The following is a 19,725-nucleotide window of genomic DNA, read 5'->3' as shown; positions in this document are numbered from 1 at the left end:
AATAAATCAACTTAAACCTTAAATAACTTTCAATATTTTACTCTCCATAAAGATATATTTTGCCAAAATTATACAAGTTAGAAATGAGTGCAAGATAACATCGGGTCATTAATAACAATAAAATGATCTGGAGGGCCGGATCCGGCCCCCGGACCTTGGCTTTGACACACATGATTTAGGTTGGGATGAGCTCATCTATTGTCATTCTTTTTTTCCTAAATGACTATTTTCTGTATTGAAAAAATGCAAAAATCTGTTGATAGTTAATCATTCATAATGCAGTTCCACCATGTTTAAAATATGAGGATCAAATCGGAAACAACAGCTAAATAAGGGCATTTTTTTCTCAAACTTATTTTTTTTTTTTTTCTGCCAAGTCACACATTCTTTCTCGGTTGACATTTAAATATCATAAAAATAGAATTTTCTGTTAATTCTTTGATGACGTGGCTTTACAGGGTTAAACGTCTCAGAACACGTTTCTCTCAAGCTCAACTGTATTTGTGTTCTGCTTTATAAATCTGAATAAATGCAGACATAATCAGCTCTCTGCAATCGGCTCACTTACGCAATTAGCCGGTTGATCGTTTGTGGTTCTTCAGCTCATCATTTCACTGAGTTTCAACAGAACAGACTTCAGTTTCCTCATGAACTCTGGGAGGTTGCATACCTGCAGCTCCTGCGTGAGCCCAAAGACTCAGATTGCTATCAGCCTAGAATACAAAAGATCAGCGAGCCACTTAGAATACAAATCGCGAAGGAGTGTGAACGGCAGCGAAAGGGCCTCTTGAGTGAAGAATGGCCATTGAAATGAGGCGGCGGCGTTGAGATTAAGACAAGAATGAGCAATTCCAACAAATGAACAGGAGATCCTTCTTCCAGATGAGAGCCAGACTCAGATTTCTATTTTTTGATATTCAAAACTTGCTGAGAGTCTCTCAGTTAAAATGACTTTTCATGTTTTTAAAGACGGATGTTTGTCATTTAAACTCATTTAAATCTTAGACTAAACAAGGAACCATTCAAAGATTCTTTGCATTTTGAGCTTCATGATTTTGTCCTGAAAACTTTATTTAAGATTATTGTAATCCAATTCAATGCACTTCCTCATGTGGAGAAAGCAGGAGGAGAAAAGTTAGATGAAAGAACAAGAAGAGAACCGGATCCGGTGTGGCCTCTGATGCTACGTCCTGTTGTTTTCCACAGTCATGACTGAAAGCGTTTTGTGTATTTTGTATGACGTCTAATCTGTCCATCAGGCAGAATTGTGCGAAGGTGTTTTGTTTACTGGCTGAGTCGTTGTTTTGTCTATTGAAAGCCGGACTTGAACTGTTTGTATCCGTGTGAAGTGCAGTCAACACAACAGATATGCATCGTCACTCTACGTGGTTCAGGATTCACTTTGCTTGAACAGTTGCTTTCAGTTTTCCTTTAAAGTCCGAGTCTGAGGTCACTCAGTCTAACATAATCTCATTTGCTGCTCACTTTGGAGTCTGTTACAAAGACTAAATATATGTAAATAAATAAAATAAATGATTCTTATTTGAAAAATTCAACATTTTCATGCAAATACAGGTACACACTGTTTGACTTGTGCTAACAACCTCTGAGTGTCTGTGGAACTGCACAGAAGAAACTCAGACATTTGAGTTTAAAATCGGTAAAGAAACTTCTAGATTAACACACGATTGAACTGGAAATAACAAAACTTCTCCTCCACATCCAGAGGAGCCAGATGAGGTGGCTCAGGCATCTGGTCCGGATGCCTCCTGGATGTCTCCGTGGTGAGGTGTTCTGTCCCACTGGGCGGAGGCCCCGGGGAAGACCCAGGACACGCTGGAGATACTACGTCTCTCGGCTGGCCTGGGAACACCTCGGGGTCCCCCCAGAGGAGCTGGAGGAAGTCTGGGCATCTTTGCTTAGACTGCTGCCCCCAAGACCCGGTCCTGGATGAGTGGAAGAAGATGGATGGATGGACTTTGTGCCAATAAAACCTACTGCACTTGAATCCAGCCGTCTGCCCGTTTGTGACAATCAGTCCAGAGGGGTCAACCTGAAGATTTTCTCTCAGTTTGGCTGTTCAGAGAAAGTGGTTCTTTTCATATGAGTTTTAATTCTTTCATACAAACACTGGCATTCTGGTCAAAACATTTTATTCTGCATGCTTGTGAATTTGAATTTGCTTGTACGTTTTACCTTCAGAAAGAGGGAACAAACCTTCCCGGGTGAGTAAAGCTGCAGAAGTGTGATGCCTTCATCAATAAGAAGCACAGAAGTGACCGTGAGGTATTATTCTGTCCACAGTTAACACGCAGGATCTGTCAGTACCACAGGAAATTGCTTTTTTGGCACACAGTGAAATAATGATTACAAATCCACTTAGAAAAAATAATTATTTGTAAAAGCATCCGGCCCGCTTGCTTTCTATAGTTGCGCTCAGAGAAAGAGCTGCATTGGAACAATAGTGGCACTTTAAAGACAAAGCTGGCTCCTTATCTCTGGACTTCACCCTTTTCCTTCTCTGTTCAGACCTCATTTCTTGACCTCATTGAGGTGGATGGTGTGGAATGCAGGGAAACAAGACAGAAACTGCATTATTATGGCATTAATTACAAATGTAAAGCTAATAATTGAAGAAAACTTATTCCAAAATCACCTTTCTCCACCTGATCTGAGAACAACTGTGAGATTCATTCAGTGTTCCCGCCTGATACTAAGGTTGTTCCTCCAGACTGACATCGTTGGTGGGCAAAACCTGGAGGCGTGCGTCTTTTCACGCTGATTAAGCCGAACACTCCCAGCGCCTGGAGCCTGAGCAGAACTACACACCGCCAAAAAGTGAAACGGCTGCCGCCGCCCTCCGGCACTGCGGGGAGGAACGCATCTGATCCACATGCAGCACAGATCCATGGCCGCTTAAGAAACACGTCCAGTTGTTGCAGTGGAGCTGCGTTTCCTTTTGCACCAACCGTCTCAGTTGTGGTTTCGTCTCACAACCGTTCCAAAAGATCACCACTGGGTGACTTGAGTCTGCTCTCTGTTTATGCCCCGCTGCAACTTAAGATCACAGCGAGTGTTCTTTCTGACGTTCATCTGGTCTGTGTGGAGGCCCAGCTCCGGCCTGATCACCTCAGATAACAGGAACAAAGGCCCAGATGAGAGGAGATAAGCTTTCTCGAGTCAAGTGACCAGAGGAGGGAGAGGCACAAACCAGCTGCCTGGACACACTCCCTTCTGCTGCTGTCTCCACGAAACTGCAGCTTCTGATGCAGAAACCTCTTAGAAAACGTTTCAGATCAGGTTTATGTCAGAAAAGTATGAAGGGATTTTTGTGACACGCAGTTTTGAGATCAAAATGTTCTAAACTGCAAAGAAAATGTAAAGTGTTAAGAATAAAAAAATGATTATTTCCAAATAAAAATATTTAATATTTGCTTTAAAAGACTCTTTTTTGTGCGATTGCAGCCCAAACGTTTTAGGTGCGTTGTGTCTCATCTCGCTTTCACCAAATCTTTGCAGGTTTGCCTCAAAGACACCTGATTGGATAGAATCTAGACCAATCAGCAGCCTGGCACAAACATTACACAAAACAGAAAAGTATCAGCACAAAATCAAAGATGGTGACGTTTGTCATCTCTTCTTCTTCTGTGGTTTATCGGCAGGTTTTTGCTTCTGTCTGTTGTCGGCTGTCTTCATTTTAGCTAAATGCCCTCAGTGTGTTTGTGTCTGTTTTTAAAATTTCTTCTTTGTTGTGTCTGGAAATTTAGTTAAAGAACTGTTATAGCGCTGAAGTTGACATAAATTTCTGAAAAGATTTGTAGCAAAACTGCTTAAAAATCTAAAATATTTAGTGTGTTGCATAAATTTGAGCTAAACTCCAAATTAGCCCAAAATAGCTAGCTCGATGTTTAAATACTAGCTAGACTCAAAATAGCATAAAATTCCTCAGTAAACTAAAGTAGTCAAAACGTTAGCATGTTGCTAAAATAGAAGCTAAGCTCCAAATTACCATAAAAAACCTCAGTAGATCCATATCAGCCCAAAAGAAGTGCATTCCTTAAATACTAGATAAACTCCAAAACTGCCTAAAATTCCTCAGTAAGCTATAAAAAAGTAAATTACTATAAGAGATGAAATCATGGACCATGAATATATTTATAGACTTGTTGCTAATCCTCTTAAAATTTTGACATTTGAAGACTTTTTCATTAATTTCCAATGGAGAATATTTAGGGAGATATTTTGTACATAGTTGGTTTATATCGTCTGTTAGTTTCTTCATTTGGTTTTCTGGAGTCAGCACGATAACGCGCCGCCTGCAGATGTTAACGTGTTGTCCAGAAAAGCAGCTGAAGGTCAAACCGTCATTGATTTGTTCCATCCAAAAGCCTTCAGTGTCATTTGATATCTTTGTATTTTTAACATTTTTTCAGATGAAAAGCTTTCTAGGCGTCACAGAGCAGACAAAGCAGAAACTGTGTCCCTGAAAAAAGAGAAATTGCTGATATTTTCCCATAACTCTGCATATTTTTCGGCTTTAAACAAAACTTGACCTCAGAGTCAGATTGTGTTTTTAAGGACATGGTCTTTGGCTCCAGATTTATGGATCCACTCAGGACAAAATTCAGATAAATAAGGAGCGCCCTCATTTATTATTTAAACACACTGATGGTAAACTGGATTTACACACTTGAGCATCCTTGTTGTGCGTCGTCCGAAGAGAAGGAGCGTCCGGCACCAGACCAGAACAAAGAAAAGCCCCCCCGGTGTCTCCCTGTCTGACAGATGACACCGTCTCCCACAACCGCCCGAAGCTCACAAGTAACTCAAATTATTCTCTTCTTCAGGAAGCGGTTCGTGTAGAACATGTAACTTTGTTTTTCTGCCCGGTGTTATGAGTCACATTATGTAGTCACATGTGAAGCAATTTCCATCAGGAGCCAACTTTCCAGCTCACCTGGAACGCACGCAGGTACACTCATGGTTTCGCTGTGGGCTCCCACAGAAAGCCAGGAGCCTTCCAGAGGATGTCGAAACAAAAGGAGCTCAAATCTGCATCATATCAGGAGAGAAAGCGCCATCAATTGTTTGGAAGGAGCTGCACATTGTTTCCACTCAGGCTTGTGCGGAGGGAAGCGGGGAGGCTCCCTTGTTAATTGGAAACTGCAGGGATTTATGGGTAAACAGAGCAGCTTTCAGCCCTCTCTGGGCTCTGCGGTGCAGTTTCCTCCTCAAGCCTTCAGCAGAATCCTGGAGGCGCTCTGTGCCGCCTTTGGGTTTATGTCACTCAACAATTGAATTCCTAACTTCTCTTTGGGGGTGCAGATCCCCCCCCCCCCGATATGAGCCCCCCATTGGTCTGAATGTGTAAGGAAACATTTGAGGTGATTCCTCAGAGCTGCTCTTTGGACCAGTTTATGGCAGGATGCAGCAGGCGACGTATCAATAACACTTTCCTCACACAGGAAGGAGTATTGATCAGGATATGGCAGGTGCTGTTTGCTCTCAGCTTTATTCCCCCCAAAAACATTAAAAATTCTGCAGAGGTTTCCCCTGGTCTCCACAGGCCCATTTGGGCGAGCGAGCGGAGCCCCCTTCCACCAACACAGACAGGAAATGGCCATCTGGTGAATCACATGCGGCACTTCAGCTGCAGATCTGGAGATGGGGATGTGATAAAGCTGTTTTTCAGGCCTCAGGTGAGACCTCTCTCCTCTGAACTCATAACATTTAGACTGATCGTTATCTGTGAAGCTGGAGGACGCTGGGATATTTGGAGAGTCGCGCTGGCCGGGGAGGGCGACCCCCAGGCAGGTGGAAGAATGTGTCATTATCAGGAGTGTCAACAAAGCCGCTGGCTTATCATCAGTAACATCTGAACGACAGTGTGTGAGTGTTACAGTCTCTACTGTTGGTCCAGATAAGTCCTCGAGAGTTTATAGAGAACATTTCACCTCCTGAACCTGCAGCTGCTGACCTTCATCCAGATCTTCTCTGCTTCTTCATCCTCAACAGAGCTGTTGCTTGTGGCTTACACAATAATAATCCAGCTCAGGTCTGCTCAGGTTTGAAAAAATTAAAGATTTATTGCTCAAGTTTTAAAAATCTCCACGTTGGCTGACAAATTGAAATTAATCATAGTCAAATATACAAGAAATTGTAAGAAAGGCATCTGGCAAATAACCTACTTAACATAACACAACGTAACACAACGCAACACAACGTAACACAACGCAGCACAACGTAATGTAGCATTGTGTAACGTAACGTAACATAACATTGCATAGTGTAATGTAATGTAGTGTAGCATAATATAACTATAACACATCATAACATAGCATAACGTAACGTAGCATAATGTAATGTAACATATCGTGACGTAGCTCATCGTAGCATAAGGCTAAGATAACACAACAACATAACATAGGATAGTGTATCGTAGTATAATGTAGCATAACGTAACATAGCATAGCGTAACACAACGCAACCCAACACAGCATAACAACACAACATAGCATCGTGTAACAAAATGTAACAAAACGTAACATAGTGTAGCATAGGATATCCAAACACAACCCAACATAAGACAACACAACATAGCATAGCGTAGCGTAGTGTAACAAAACGTAGCATAACACAGTGTAGCATAGCATAATAAAACGCAGCCCAACACAACATAACATAACGTAACATAACATATCGTAGCATAGCGTAACAAAACTTAACAAAATGTAACGTAATGTAGTGTAACATATGCTTCATTAAGTCTAATTATAACATTCAGGTGTATTATTGCTGCTTTTTACTGATTTAAAACAAGAAATCATCATGAGATAGTGGATTTGTTATCGAACATGTTTGGATGAGTTTCCCTCAAACTGGATTATGAAACTAAATCAACGGCTCAACAAGAGAGTTCAAACATAAATGTGTTTCTCAAAAAAACCTTCTGTTTGTCACGTTTCTTTATGCTTGCTGTGCTAACACATTCAACATGCGCACAAAGAAACTTCCGGTAAACATCTTATCTTCTCTTTTGTTTTCTGTATTAAATCTCACTGAAAGTACAGGTGTAAGTCACACCTCACACGCTGCCTGTCGGGGGGGCTTTCCTGAAACTCTTTTAAGCTCAGAAGTGAAATTTTAAACAAACTGCTTTGAGGTGGAATCATTTCTGCAGACATTTGACTAGACTAACTGGTTCAAGAAACTGAAGGCACAAAGAAAACTTAAATAGATCAATTTAGCTTTCAGAAATTATTCAGTTCAAATAAATTCAACAAATCAAACGTTTGTAATTTTGCTGAATTAACCTCCACCTGGATTTACATCATTCTGGGATTTTCTCAGAACATATTCATGGTAATCAAGTTTGATTAATGCACCTGAAATGAAAAATAAGCTAAAAAGATTTATGAAGTTCCTAAATGAAAAGAATCTGAAGGAGTCTCTGTGTGAAAGCAACAATCAGCATTAATGCTCATCTTCTTGGGAAAATGACCAAAATAGATGTTTGTGTGATTAAAGTTAAAGGATGAACACAAAGACACTTAAAAAAACAAAGTCCAACTTCATCTTCGGATCTATTTTTATATGGTGGTCTTTAAATTATGATGATACTGTTTTTAGCCAAAATCAAAATAATTTAAAATCATTTTTCTAGAACCTAGTTTCTGCAGAGCGGCAGGAGTTCTTTAGGAATTCAGCTCTGAGTTGTGGGCGGGGCTTCTGGAGTGGAGTAAAGTATGGGCTCAACATAAAGCCATAGAGATTCCAAACCACATACGGTATAAATGACATATAAATCAAGTTTCATTGTACCGCAAAATAAATTGCCTTAAAATGCAGGTTTGCAAACGTGAAAAAACGGGATCTACATAGGCTACCTGAAAAAACTATTTGCGTTTGTGAATTTGTTTTTTTTTTTCAAACATTTCTTTGTTTTTTTTGTAAATGAAAGGCAAATAACTGACTGCGAGCTCCTGAAGTTGTGAATTCTGTCCGTCTTTATACATCTTTATGATTGGACGGACACTAATCTAACTGACCAATCAAAGAGCAGGAGGCTTCCTGCCGTCTCGCTGCAGACTTTAATTTCAGTTTTAACATGACTGAGAGGAACGCACATACATGGGATTATTTTGAGCCCCTAGTAAACCTGCCTCCATTTCCCATAATCCATCTGTTTACCTGCTGCCCTGCTAGCTCACAGCCCCTCACACCCTAATGACATAAATGACGAGCAATGTTGGAGCTATGCAGCCAGATTCCAGCTCAGACGAGGAAAACAAAGACGTTCATGGATCTATTTAAGGATGCATCCGAATGGGGCGGAGCTGGGAGCTTGTGGCCCCACCCACTCTAACACCTATATCATTGCTACAAGTTGTCTGCTCCTGATTCACAACAATTTAAATAAAGAAATACCCAGAAATGTAAATTTAACATGAATTTTCTTTCATCATAATGAAAAGTTGACAAGAAACTGTTATAAAAAACACCAAAAACATTATTTTAATTGGAGTGGATCTTTAAATACTCACTTTTTTTGTGTGATTTACAAGCTATCATCTCTCATTGCATCAAACATCAAGAAGTCAAGTTTTCTCCAACTGCAAGTCAGAAACACAGCAGATTCTACAAGATTCTTCACAAGAACCTAAACGTGACCAACAGGGTGTTTTCTTTTGGAAATCCTTCGCTCTTCCATGAAGACTTCCATCGGTCCTTTACAGGAAAACGTGGTCGATGTATCTGCTGCAGCTACGGTAGATGATCCTCCATCTTCAGAACATCGACAGCACAGGACCAAACACACCGCTCAGCCTTTCTGCACAAAGACAAACTGGAAATTGTGATCATTCGACTTGAATCAACACATTTAAATGAGCTTAATTACACGCACACTGAGAATCTCATAATTGGATCATTCAAGTGATCATGAGCAGCAGAATCAGAGATACTTCATCAAATCACTTTGAATTCTGAACACAATATAATTTCTTCTAAATCATTTTTTTCTGTTTTTTTGCAAATAAAAATCAAGAGAAAAATCACAGAAGCCATTTTTATTTTGAGAAAAACTGAAAAATTTAATACATTTGTTTGCTTTTGTCCGCAAGATCAGTATAAAACTCTGAAATGTAAAAGATATTTAAAAAAGTTTTCCGCGGTGAGTATTTTTAAACTTTAAGAGTTTGTGGGCAGAGTGTTGGGAATGTCACATCTCTGAATGAGTCACATCAGATTTCTGCAGGATCTGATTACTCCAGAATCAGATTTGGGTGGTCATGTAAACAGGCTGCATTCAACAAAAGCAGAAAGGGAATGTTTGGTTTTCACGACCTCTCAGCTCAAGATGCTCCAGCGTTTCTCTGCACCTTTTTTCCCCTGGAAAGGACTAAATCACAAAGCTGCAGTAGAAAAAATCCAAACCAAAGTAAAACATTTGGTTCATCGTGATATTAAAACTGTTTTCTCAGAATTGGAGCTGATCTTATTAAAAAGAAGTTTTGCAGAGCTCCCACATCAGAAGAACCCGAACTCCTCTCATGACCAGCAGCTGTATTTTTGCTACGTTTTCACATGGAGAAATATGAGAAATACCAGAGAGCGCGGCGTGTTTTGGCGCCTTATTACACTTCCTCTCTGCAGCTGCAGTTCATCACTTCATGCCTGCAGGCCCCACGATTTTATTGTAGGTGAGGAGGACACTTTGGGGCCTGTTGGTCCACCCTCCCTGCATCTGTAAGGACGTCCACCGGAGAGAAGCATCAGCTGGAGGACAAAGAACCCGGCAGCAGGACTTTGAGATGTTCTCTCAGAAAACAACTCTTCTTTTCTTGCAGATTCTCACAAAAGGCCGATTGTTGGCAGCCTTACAGTTTCCTGAGCGAACCCTCTGGACGGCCATTGCTCAATCACGGCTCACCTCTCTGTCAGAGGGCAGGGACGGCCGCTTTCACATCCACTTTAAATCAAATCAATACGTGATCCATCATGGAGCTGCTGCCTTCGGGGCGGCTTTGGAGCGCTAAGAACTCCTCTCTGCGGATCCCCAGACTGCTTAAGTCTTCAGCTGATGCGTTCACACGTGTGCATGTGTGTCTGTGATAGAGTTAACGCACCCGCTCGTCCCTCATGGGGGCTTTCCATCTGCTTTTATATGTTTTCTGACTTAAAGAGACAGCTTTGACATATATATTAGCAGATGTTGAGACGGGATGCTTCAGAGGATGTTTTTTTATGTGCCATGAAAGTCTTTGGATGTGCCAGACACAAATTCCTGCTCTTCTGGAAAGCTGGTTGTGTAAAAAACGAATTCCCAAAAGTCATAAAAACTGAGAATGCCTTAACAGTTAAGTGATTTCTCTAACTCAGAAAAACAAAAGGAGATGTGGTTGATGGACAAGGTGGAGATTATACAGTTTCTGTACCGGAGATTTGTTATACTTCATGGATTCATCCAGAAAAACCTCTTTGGTACAATAAAACTCTTGGGTCGACTTCCTGACATCCCTTTGAGGGTGTGAAGTGATGTTCAGGGTGAGCCTCTCGATGTCTTTCATTATTTCATGACTGACCCATACAGTAGAGATAGGCCAATCGATCAAAAATATCCATAGTATTGATCTCAAGTTGGTATCAGATCGATACCGGCCTGCAGATATCGATACTTCTGCTCTAACTTTTCTACATCTGCAAAAAGGAACCAGCTTTTAATAAACTATTTTCAATTGAAAATATTCTTCTAATTGTGATTTTGTGTTTATCAAGTAATTAAAAAAAATTGTGGCGATTAAAAACGATTGAGATTCTAAGGTTAATATCACATTTGCAACATTTACAAAGAATATTGATATCTTTATCGTCAATATGGACCAGTATCGTTCGGTTAAGGACCCTCCATGTCACTTTTTGACATTTTGGGTGTCCCCAACTTGTCATTTTTTGACGTGGTGACTGTTCTCATTATATCACGGATCCCAAACTCCGTGCCAAGAACCGGAACCGGTCCAGTTCTGGGACGTGGAGCTCACTGGTACCCCACATGTTCTCCTAACTCAGAACCAATTCAGTATTAAGATGTTTTTGTTTTATCAGATTGTGGTTCCATAGGTTTTGGAAAATTTTGATCTCTTTCATTTAATTTTCTAAAATTAAAAATAATCGTATTAAAGATAAATATGAGACATTCTAGTGTATTGAGGATTCTACACACAGTGATGGTTTCTACATCTACAAACCTTTATGCAAGGGTCTGTGTCTCTAAACTGACCATGTGTGTGTGTGTGTGTGTGTGTGTGCGTTCATTAGGGCTCCATGAGGACACTGGGACGTATTCTAACCCCCCAAAGCTGACAGCTGGTCGGCGCTCAGACCCCCTGCAGTCCTGAAAGGAATCAAGTATCAAAAATAGATGAGTGGACGTTTTTTTAATGAGGACTATCATTATTTTTAAGTCCTCGTCTCACAGAGCTGCAACTGTAAACAACAAATGGTCAAATGGGGAACAGATTGGAATCCAAAAACAGAAACCTAAGAAAATTAAATGATAAAATGTCATATTTTGTGCTTTACAAGAAAAATAATCTCATCAAGAAAGATTTCTAAAAGCAAAATATCCTAATCTTAACTTGAAAAAATGTGTCTCAGTGACTACATTTACTTCTTTTCACTATTTTTTTTTATTTAAAGAAAAAGTGCCAATTTTGACTTAATTCTAAGGGGCATCTTTTAGCAGTGCGAAGACTCCAAAATGTCTTGAAATTTCAGTCAAATTAACCGTTTTTAGGGACACTTTGTGTATTTAAATGCACAGATTTTTTCCCAACAAGATCATGCAGAGTCGCATTAATTTCTGTCCAGAGCTGCAGTCATTTTCACCGAGGTGATTGTTCGTTGAGGCTTTTAGCTCATCCCAGACATTCCCAGAGGAGTTCCAGTCTGGACTCTGGCTGAAGCATGAGTCCTCCTCCCCGAGACACTCTCTGAATCCGTCCGTCCATCAAGGAGGAAAAGGAATGATGACTTTATTCTTTGGCCTCATAACGCTGCCGAATCCGGTCCAACCGCAGAACCCCAGATCATGGTACTGCCCCCGCAGGTTTGTCCATCACTTCATCCCTTAGGGGCCCCTCTGGATCACATGACCTCCTCCATCCTTCAGAGCTCAGTCTTCACGCCTCAGAGTGAAATGAAGTCTTTTCCCTCCAGAAGCTTCACTAAAGTGGTTTTCTTTAAACTGCACACTTTTCAGTTTCAATCTTCTTCAGTTCCTCTCTCACGGAGCCAGTAGAATGGCTCCGACTTTCACTTTCAAACACTTTCCCAAGTTAATCGTTGTTTCACTTTACCAAAACATAAATAAATCAGATTTTTATACAGTTTATTTATCTGAATTGTCATCGACTCAAATTCAATTTGCATTTTTCACACACACATACATACATATATTCATTTATTTATTTCATTTTCGCAGAACACAAGAATAAATTACACAATGTTCTTGTTTTTGGTGAAAATGAAATGGGACAGAAAGGAGAAAACTTATGTCTGCCCCATATAGCTAAACTATTTTAATCAAATATATTTGTTTGAAGGCCAAAATAAAAACACTAAATCCTCCTGTTAACCTATAAGGCTCTGAATGGTGTGGCCCCATCCTATATTAGAGATCTCATAGTTCCTTACCAACCAGTCAGAACACTTCGCTCACAAAATGCTGGACTGCTTGTAGTTCCTAGAATTTCTAAAAGTACAGTTGGAGGTAGAACCTTCAGCCATCAAGCTCCTGTTCTATGGAATAAGCTCCCAGCTCATGTCAGAGAGGCCAGCACAGTTTCTACCTTCAAAACTAGCCTTAAAACATTCCTCTTTGGACAGGCGTTCTGCCAGGCTAGCTAGTAATCAGAGAATCTTGAACTTATTGCTCTCTTACTGTAATGAAGTTTGGTAATCAGCCATGAGTAGGGACCCATGACAATTACCGGTTTCAGGTGTGTCCAGCCAATAAGAACATGCCAGTGCAAGGTATGTTGGAAAACATGCAGGAAGGTGGCGCTGAAGGACCAGGGTTGCCTAACCCTGGTCTAGAAGAAGAGTGATATGCTAAAAATGTGCTCCTGTTCTTGCTTGTGGACCTCGCCTCTGGCTCGTCTTGCCCGTGGACCTCGCCTCTGGCTCATCTTGTCTGTGGACCTCGTCTCTGGCTCGTCTTGGCCGTGGACCTCGCCTCTGGCTCGTCTTGGCCATGGACCTCGCCTCTGGCTCGTCTTGGCCGTGGACCTCGCCTCTGGCTCGTCCTGGCCATGGACCTCGCCTCTGGCTCGTCCTGGCCATGGACCTCGCCTCTGGCTTGTCTTGGGTGTGGACCTCGCCTCTGGCTCATCCTGGCTGTGGACCTCGCCTCTGGCTCATCCTGGCTGTGGACCTCGCCTCTGGCTTGTCTTGGCTGTGGACCTCGCCTTTGGCTCGTCCTGACTGTGGACCTCGGCTAAGTAAATGAAATTGAATTGAATCAAATGGCTGGCAAAAGCTGACAAACAAACAAAACTTCCTTCAAAAAAATTAACAACGAAAAAATGCATTAAATGACCGACACCCTCAGAAATCTTTTGCTTTTTCCTTTTTTAAATAATATAATCCATTCCCAACATCCTTCTAGCTGAAGTGATGAGTGATTTAAGGCCACAAAAGGTCACACAAGTGTCAGAGATGATGGTTTCCTGATAATGTTTTTCTTTTCATAAAAGCATCAAAATGTTGGAGTGGTTTCTGCACTGACTTTTTTGATTTTTATGAGGGGGAGGTTACATTCCAATCTTATAACTTCCTGAAAACGATGAAGATCTTTTCCGTCACAGGAGGATAAAATGAGAAGCTGCTCTCTGAGTCACTCATGAATGTTCAATAATTGGTTTCAACTCACCTGCAGGTAAAGGTGTGAATCTGACTCCCTTTGAAAACATCCAAAACTGTATCTGTGAATTTTGGTTCCACGTTCACTTTTTAGATCAGCGTGTCTGAATAAAGTGAGTCAGTTTTTCTTTTTCGAGAAAACGATTAAACTAGAAACCACAGCTTCCTCTGTTTACAGGGTTTCTAGGGCGGGATGCTTCACCGTGCTTCGCCTGTTTTCTGCTGATGGTTTAGCTTGTGACCTTTTCATTCCTCTTGATGACAGACGATGGTGGCCGACATATTCCTGCTGATCATGACCTTCATCTTTCAAATCTGATAATCATTGCTTTCATCTGATTTCCTCTGAGGCAGAATTCAAGCTGTGTGAGAGTTTTGCTGTCGTTTCTGCTTTCGAGTTCCTTCATTTTCTGTTTCTCTCACTGAAAAGCTAATTACAGTTTCTTTACAGTCTAATTATCTGAATAAAATGACTCAGATCTCAGCGGTTCCTCTGAGAGCATCATCGGCTGTGAAGACACAGAAATCACGGACATTTTTTAGAGAAGTGTTTGCTAAGAGTGCTCCATCGGAATTCTCCATCTGATTTTTTGTATTCAAATAAAGTTTTTATCAGCAGTTTATGTGTATGACGTCAGTATAATCTGGTAACATGCCACAGTGATGACTTGTGCTTTCCCTCTTGACCAACAGAGAATTCTGGGAAAAAAAAAAAAATAATTAATTTGTAGGTGGTAGTGGGGAAAGTGGGGTACCACTTGTTGTTACAGCCAGAAGTGAACAAACATTCATATTCTCCTGCAACTTTGTAAAAAAAAAAAAAGAAAGAAAGAAAGAAAGAAAGAAAAAAGAGGCCTGCTTTTGAAACTTTATATATAAAAAAGCAATAAATTAAATAAATTTTGTATTAAATGTTTCTTGCTTACATTCAACATTAATACTGGTGATATTTAAAAGATCTGTTGTACTTTTTTTTCACAATCCGTTTAGTGATTTTTGTATTTGGAAACAAGTACAAAATCTGAAAAATGGAGTAGTAATAGTAAACCTCTACATCAGACAGATTTGTTCACAAAATAATAAAGAGCCACAATAAAAGCTGAATCTCTAAATTAAAAAAAAGTACAAAAGACAGACAATACGGTATGACAACAAAAAAAAAAGAAAAAACAAAGAAAAAATAGAATTAATAAAATAAAAACGGGTAATTGTTACAAACACAATGAGACTGTAATTGCCCTCCAACTGAAGCCAAAGATATATCACTCTCACATCTCAGACTTAATCTCATACAACAATAGAGGGTTCAGTCCATCAATAGAAACCAAAAAAAGTCCTTGTTTTGGTAATAAGAAATAATTTGTATTTCCGAGTATTTCTCCTTTAAATCAATCAAACTGTCTTGGACAGACTCTGTTTGAATGAATGATCTTCTTTCCATCAACAGCTCTGCTGCACATGCACTAAACCCTCATCTGTTCCTAGTGTCTAGTTCAGGTTCTGGAGAAGAGAAGATGGTATGGTGGATAAAGTGTGTAGTGAGGAGTTTTACTCCCTTAAAAAATCTAGAATTATGAACAGAAAAAGATGACCACTTTGTAAATCTTACTTGTGGTTTATTTTGACAACCGAACTCCTGTGATAAACAGGGGAACAAACACAATCTGACTATCAGGGATCAATGTTTTCCTTTACCTTCTATTGACCTTTTTCTTCAACTTTTTCTGACTCTTTTAGGATTCTTCACTGTTTGGTCCAAACTAAAGTTCAGGAGAGTTTTTAGACTGTCAGGGCAAAGACAATATGATGTGAATCAAACCACCGAGTGAGAAATCAATGTTTTACTTTAAAAATGAGCTTCAACATGATTGTAACGTAAATATCTTCAGATGAAACGCTGGAAAACATTTTTCTGCTGCTGATAAAATCAAATTGGAAACAGACTTTCCATTTTGTTTATAAAAGTGACGACAGAGATCACAAATGTTTATGGAAAGATCAAAGTATTGATAGTTGGATTAGTGTCACTTTTTATTTAATTGGGACTTTAACACAGCATTTCCTTCATGTATTTGGATCATATTTCCATTTGTGGAAATGACCTTTAAAAACTGTATTTAACACGCTAACCTTCATGTTTGTTCAATGTAGACTTGTAAAAATGATCAAAAGCAAGATTTCACTAAACAAATCTCAACAAGTCTGCATTTGACCTGCAGCAGGAGTGAAGTGAAGTTGTGCAACTTGAACGTGTTCAGAAGTGTTTTGGAGGTGGGTGGAAGGCGGCGTTGCTCTGACGTCTGTCGCGCCACACAGCAAGAATTCCATCCGAGCATCCCCCCGTCACGTTCACCTCAGAGAGAGGAATACATCTCTAGGATATTAATAAGTCAACACCATATGAGGGTAAACGTCCTCAAATGTTCCAAAAAATGAAAAATAAACAGAAGAAAGAAAAGTTCTTGAAATCTTTGGGATATGAGCTCCTGCATGGAGGCTGAGTGGAAATTAAAGATGAATATTTTCTACATTGACAGACTTCTTTTTGTCGGTTTGCTGCTGGGAAACGTGCAGATGTTGTTCCTGTGTCTTCTCAGGAGCATTTGGGCAGAATCGAAGTGTCACAGGTCAAAGAAATGACTCTAAAAATGTGTCCAAATTGCCTCACTACTTCCCAGGACTTTGTAAAACCTTCACCTTTTTGGGGTCTTCAAATCTACGTTGAACAAAAATCTAAACATTTTAGTTTTTATTCCTATTTGTCATGAGATGGAATCAAAGATCTGAAACCTTTTCTACCAACACTAAAAAGCTATTTCTCGAGAATATTGTCCACAAATCTGTCTAAATGTGTGACCACTTCTTTGCTGAGATCATCCGTCCCTCCTCACAGGTGCGCCGTATCGACATGCTGATTGGACAGCATGAGTATTGCACAGGTGTGCCTCAGACCTGCTACAGTCAAAGACCACTTTAAAATGTGCCGTTTTGTTTAATTTGGGAGGCGAAACTTCACTCGACGCATCAGCAGTTCAGACATTGACAATAAGTTGTCGTGTACACAGCAGAAATGGTCGCTATGGTGATAGCTCCGCAGGAAGTCAGACTGAGTAGGAGCTTAATTTGATCTGACCCAAGTTCTTTGCTGAAAAGTGTTAACAATTGTCATTTAGGACGCAGACTCGAATCTTATTAGAGATCCAACAAACCATCTTTGGACTACATTTGATGGGAATCATAGCGTCTCTCTTATGGATACCGGATCATATTGGTATCAGAGGGAATGAGTTGGCAAATAAGAATGCTAAATAACCGGTATCCTAACCTGGTACCCTAACCCAACAGCGGACGTGGTACCAGATGTGGAACCAGGCACTACTAGGTTAGGGTACTGGTGTGCTCTGCGTCCTGGTACTGGACCAGTTCTGGTTCTCAGTCTGGAGTTTGGGACCCGTGATTTCATGGTAACGGCAAGTACAAAAACGATGAGTTGGGGACTCTCAAAAAGTAACACGGAGGGGTCCTTAGCCAAATGTCAATATGTGTTAGTTGGGAGTGAGAATGATTTGAATTATTTCCAGGATATTGAAACTATAGATAGTGTCGTGTTGAAATGTCAGTATCACGCAAGACACACGGCAACGTTAAGAAAACAAGTTAAAGAGCTGAAAATTCGGTGGAATATTTATGAAATGTTAGGAAATATCCCAACTAGCAAGGCCGAGAACTAGCCAGCCACCCGGTTGACAGCGTAGCTCCACTGTATTGAGCTAGCAAGCTCCACTTTAGCATGCTAGCGAGGTCTGCTGTAGCATGCTAGTGAGCTTCTCTGTAGCATGCTAGCAAGTTCCACTATAGCAAGCTAGCGAGCTCTTCTGTAACAAGCTAGCAAGCTCTTTTTCTAGCCTGCTAGCAAGCTGCACTGTTGCATGCTAGCGCAATAGCATGCTATCATGCTACAGCGGAGCTGGAGGCCTGGAGTTGTCTATCTCTGCAATAGAAGCATCTGGACGGGACTCGGGCAGCCGGTCAGTATCTGGTGTGTCCACCGTTTGTCTCCTGCAGTGCAGCACGTCTCTTATGCATACAGTAGAACGCATGTGACGCATGTTCACATCTGTGGTTTCACAAACCAGCCACAAAAATAAAACTCGTCCCTGCAGAAACATTTCCGTAGGATCAGAAGCGTCTCTGCTCCCACAGATGATCCAGCCGCTGTCATAATAGTTTTTATCAGAACATCGTCTGCGATGGTTCTGCTGCTGCTGCTGCAGAACTGCTGAGATTAATTACCTCAATCTGCAGCTCCGCTTGGCTCGTGGAGCACTAACGAGTTTCAGCTCATTGTTCAAGTGTCTGGACCACAGCTGTGCGCCGCTCTTCCACGGCTGCACACATTAATTACTGCAGCAGGAAGACTTCGCTGGATATTCGGAATCTTTGGAGAGACATAAACTGCCCCCCCCCAATGAGGCTTGTTGTATTCATGCTAAGCTCGGCTAATTGCCCTTTGGCTTCAGCTCCATAATGAAGGAGCAGACATGAGGGAAGTATTGATCCTCTCTTTTGTTTTTCTCCAGAAAGCAAATGAGCTTGTTTCCAAATATGTCAGCCGTTTCCGATAATTCGTTGGTTTGTGGCGCTCCGGTGATGCCGAGGAGGTGCGTTGCAGGTTTTTATTTTTTGGTGTATTAATCACTTTGTAAATGTTTAACAGGACACCAGGAAGGTGTGAAACATCAGGCGGACGTTCTCCTTCCAGCCTCCTCACCTTTCTGTTGTTCCGACTGTTTTCCTACCTGACACCGTCTGCCGTCTCCGCCGAGGCTCCAGCCTTGGTGACTCATGTAACATCTCGGCATTTTGCCTCGTTATCCTTCCTGCCATCAGGCAACTTTTTCTTTTCACTTCTCCTTTTTTCACCCCCCGTGATTCATCACATTTACGTGGCTCGAATGCCTGGCGGCTGACTGCCTTCATAAAAGGTTCAGACGGATTGTGTCTTCAGTCAACAGCTTCCTAAATCATCTTGAGGGGGTTTTCTGGCTCCTGTGGAAGATAATGATTGCTAAGTGTCTTTGTTATGCTGAAACGGCAGCGAGCCATAAATCAAAATTTGAAAAAGTGTTTATTTGTTCACATCTGCTTGACTTTACAGTTTCCAGACTTAGAAATGTTTCAGCTTAAATTAGTTTTGAGGAGAAAAAAAAAGAACTTTGTGTTTTTATGGTTGTTTTTGGCAGGAGGTAATGCAAATAAAAGTATTTATATCAAGATATTCTAAAGGTTTAGATCTTAAAATGTGTGCAGGAACAGATTATTATCTAAACATGCGCATACATGATCAGTGCTGCAGATTTTATGATCAGATTTTTCACTTTTTGAGCATGAATAACTCAAAATGTAAAAAACATTCATCTTTAGTCTCTTATTGCACCCTACTTATAATATTCCACACAGTGCAATTTACAAACTTTGTTTTCTTGTATTCATGCTTTTTAGCTCCTGTAAAAATATTGATCTTTATATCTACTTTGAATAATGTCTATTTGCTGCAACAGCCAAATTTCCCATCTTGGAATGAATGACGTATTTATAATCTATTCCTATTCTATTCTATTCTATTCTATTCTATTCTATTCTATTCTATTCTATTCTATTCTATTCTATTCTATTCTATTCTATTCTATTCTTATTTATTCATTTTTTTTCACAAGTACAGCAACATTAAGAACAGAAAATTTACAGTTTCAATGAAACCGTCAGTTTTTAACACATCATAAACTTAGATCTTTCAGTGCAGAT

Source organism: Oryzias melastigma, linkage group LG21 (assembly GCF_002922805.2).
Source record: "Oryzias melastigma strain HK-1 linkage group LG21, ASM292280v2, whole genome shotgun sequence".
NCBI lineage: Eukaryota > Metazoa > Chordata > Actinopteri > Beloniformes > Adrianichthyidae > Oryzias > Oryzias melastigma.
The sequence above is the reverse complement of the archived record's forward strand: the minus strand, read 5'-3'. Positions refer to the sequence as shown.